We start from the raw sequence: 4,326 nt of genomic DNA, 5'->3' as shown, positions 1-4,326 counted from the left end.
TTGTATCGTACACATACTGTAAACTAACAACTTTTTTTTGTAATTATTCTATACAGTTCTACTAAAATAAACAATCAGGAACTTATATGTTATTACTGGCAATAATACAGGAACCTATGAATTTGAATCTCATACAAACTACACTGTGTATGAATATTTGGTAATAGGTGTTGGGATCTGGAGAAGTACCACCTTTCTCCAGCAGAGTGCGCAGTGGGTCTCCTGGGCTGGAGCCCTCCTGCACACTTGGATCTCGTCAGCCCATCAAGGAGACCTGCTCTACTTAAGCAGCTGCCAGACCTTCCTTCAATGCCGCAGTGTTGACCAAGTTTGGTTAGCAAACCTGAGCCTCTGTGATTACTAGAATTTTTGTCTCCCAAGAGAAACCCAATTCTAACCTGCCTCTGTCTTCTCACTCACAGGAAACCTGTCTCTTGTCTGAAGCTCTAGATGAGCTTAGCCTGTTACCTTCCTGCCTGCCCTGAAGAGCCAAACCTGAAGATCTCACTCTGGAATCCATCTGCTGCTCTCAGGGAAAGAGCTGATCAGTTCAACCAAGGTCTGTCACTGGAAAGTCAGAAGCTAGACGCTGCTGCTCCTGCGCACTCTGCTGAACCAACAGTCTCTGGACCCAACCGGTTCCCTCTCTCAAAGGAGAAAGCCTGAACCTCTTCAAGGTATTTCCAGAAACATCTGAAACTCAACTATTCACCTGTTTAACTGGCTAATCAAACTATCCGTCTCTGCAGACGCCAGAGAATCCTGCCCGGACCAGTTTCCTGAATCCAGTCCATGTTATTATTGTGAAATCTTTCAATAAACTCTGTTGAACTTTTTATCAGTCTCCAGTGGTGTTCTGCATGTGGGTTTAATTCCTAAACCAACCATGACAGCAAGAAAATATTCCATCCAGGCAACTGAACTTTATGTTTTTTTGGAATTAAATTTAGCCTAGACTGAACTTTTTCAGGCTTGACCATCACCTGGATGACTGAGAATCTTCACAGATAAAATATATCCCTGTCTATTACAATTCTTTTAATAATTTATCCAAACATTTAATGATTTTTTCAATTATACAATAGGTTTAATAATTACTTTGTAATGTGGAGCATAGAGTTGACAAAGGCCATTGGTGGAGTAAACAAATATTACAAACATTAGTTAGAAAAGGTTTGGTCCGCAAGCTAGATCATCTGAAGCCGTAGGCCTTAAGTTACTTTTGAACTAATAACTAACTAGTAATATTTGGGGGGGCGCTATTGAGCAACAGACCAAGATGGCGGCTTAGCTTGGATGCTCCGCACAACTTCGCACCAATAACTTTAAAAACTGTAAGTCAACAATCCAAACTGAACCGGAATTATGTCAAAGGGTGCTACAGTCAAAGACAGNTACTTAATGTTTCTTCTTATGATGTATAATGTGTGACATATTACTGTTCTAGAGAGGTGTTGCACAAACAGTATAGGTCAACTTTCAGGAAGTATTGCTCAAGCTTAACGAAACCAGCCGTACTCTGTACATTTGACCGCAAGACATTGAAATGCTCTACCTTTGAAATGTTCACTGAGGCTGCAAATTGAATTGCCTATCTTTTTCCCCCTTCCTTTAGTGCAGCACTCAGCTATGTAACAAGGGAAAGCCTTGACTTTAATAAATTGTGAGGAGAAAGCTGAGACCGGCAGAGTAGGTTGGAGATTGTAACTGCATGGTCTCTTCCTACTCTCCTCGCGAGTAAAAAGAATTCTGACTCTGTGCCAGACTGAACAACTTCATCTATCTCCAACCCACCACTAGTTTCAGGGCCGGGGGGAAACAGCCCCATTCTTTAGCTCTGTTTATGCATATCTATTAAAATAAAGTGCTATGTTTTTTATTAAGTGACCTAATTTTCTTTTCTCTTTGTGTTAGTTTTTCAGATTGAAATGCTTTAAAATCCTTCTGTTATTCTATAAATCACTTAATGGCTTCGCTTCAAAATACATTATGGACTTGTTGTAAATGTACAAACTGCCTAGACTTCTCAGGCCTTCTACCTCAAGTTCTGCATATCCAGAAGCTGAAGCACACATGGAAAGGCAGCTTTTAGTTTGTATGCTCCACTAATCTGGAACAAACTCTCTGAAAATTGTAAAAACTGTGGAAACCTTTACATCCACTGAAAATATACTATAGTCTAGACGGACTTTTGATTGTGCTATCTAAGCATTATTAGTTTGTAGTCCAACTTCTCTTTCATTTTTCTTATCAATAATTTTATAATAAGAAAAATACCTAAGAATTTAAATTTTTATTATTATTCTCATCCTTACTGGTGTTGATGTATATTTGTACTTTACGGAGTCTGGGAACTGACATGGGGTGATAAAAACAAATATAATATGTACACAAAATACCTATAAGTTCCCACGAAATATTAATTTTTGACAAAGAAATACTAATTCGTTTTCTTGAAAAAATTATTTGTGCTGAAACATGTTCTCAGGATGTACTGACTTATTTTTGGCGACAGCATAAGGGTGTGCACAAAATAATAAAACATAATCCTCCTGCAGTGCATTTTGTGCAACAGAGGAACAAACCAACATGATAGACAAGGACACACAGAAGGACATGCAGAAATCTCTCCCAATCGACTGGCAGAGTACCAATGCCTCCTTTAAGGCAACAATGACCACAGACATTTTTGTGTCCTAGTTTGCCCCTGACTTGAGCGAAAAAAAACCCAAAGACGCCAAGATACAAAAACTGCCGCCGCCCGCAGTTGAGTTTCAGATGCAAATCTCTTTTAAAGTGGTGCATGATTACATCTTCATATCCTTCACCTATAAATTTGAGCGGTTTAATCATTAGAATACGATAAACATATTGATACAGGGGCGCTATTGAGCAACAGACCAAGATGGCGGCTTAGCTTGGATGCTCCGCACAACTTCGCACCAAATAACTTTAAAAACTAAGTCAACAATCCAAACTGAACCGGAATTATGTCAAAGGGTGCTACAGTCAAAGACAGTGACTTTTTCACTCGAAAACGCGGTTCCCAGAGACCAAAAATCAGCACTTCACCGACCGAACAAAACGAAGAAGATACGACTAGCATGGCGGACCTGTCGGCGGTACTTGCTGAACTTAAGTCACTCCGCTCTGAGTTCGGATCCAAACTAGACAGCATAGATGACCGCCTGGGTAAGATGACCAGCTCTATCACTGCTCTGGAGAACAGTATGGCAGAAGTGAAGCGAAATGTAGCTGCTAACACAACCCGAATGGAAGAAGCCGAAAACCGAATAATGTCGGCTTAGGAACACTTGGAAAAAAATACCACAGAATTAACTAACGTTATGAAACAGCTCGCCTACCTGGAGACTAAGACCGAGGACCTCGAAAATCGAAGCCGAAGGAATAACCTGCGGCTGTTTGGGCTCCGGGAGGGCGCCGAAGGCAACCAAACGCTACTGGATTATGTGCAGAGCATGCTGCCTCGCTGGCTGCAACTGGACGCTGACAGAACCTTCACCTTAGAGAGAGCCCATCGAACCCTAGCATCGCCGAAACCAAACCAGAATAGAGCGGTTATCATTCGGTTTCTGAAGTTTCAAGACCGGGAGTTTGTTTTCCGCTCCGTTAAACAACGCGACATCACGCATGAGGGAAGCAAGCTTTTCTTCGTCCAGGACCTCTCAGCCGAGACCATGCGGCAGCGCTTCGGATTCAACGCCATAAAGAAAACATTAGAAAACAAGTAGTTATTGAGAAGGGAACTTTCCGTGGGTTTCAGCTTAACCCGTGCAAAATGAGAGTCCTCCATAACGGGAAGATACACTTGTTTTCCTCACCTGAGGAAGCGGAGGACTTCCACAGAAAACTTGCCCGAGGGACCGAATGAAACAAATGGTGAGATGTGAGGTCTGTTTACTTCTCTCACCATGGAAACCGGTTAATGGTGCTTGTTTAAAAAATATGGTGTAACTCTACAATGAGACCCGATTTTATTTGGGGGGGTTGTTTTGTTTGATTCAACTTGGTGATTAATATTACTTTACGGATTTTTATGGACCTGAATGAGGATTTATAACACTGGCATATATACTCAGTGTCTACTTTATTTATTTATTCTTGATTTTTATTTAACTTTAAAGTAGTAGAATCATTTACTTGTTTACTCATTTTTTTTTATTATCATCATTCTAAAATGCAAAGTTGACTACACTGTTGAAACATAAGGTGCGTGGTTGGCGGACTCCTCTAGTCGACTATGGAGTTAGTTCTGTAGTTCAGCTGCTCCTCTATAGAGTGGATCAGCGCAAGCCCTCCAAGTTC

The sequence above is a fragment of the Cyprinodon variegatus genome, unplaced genomic scaffold, assembly GCF_000732505.1.
Source record: "Cyprinodon variegatus isolate N-32 unplaced genomic scaffold, C_variegatus-1.0 Scaffold90, whole genome shotgun sequence".
Lineage (NCBI taxonomy): Eukaryota > Metazoa > Chordata > Actinopteri > Cyprinodontiformes > Cyprinodontidae > Cyprinodon > Cyprinodon variegatus.
This window is presented reverse-complemented; position numbering follows the sequence as displayed.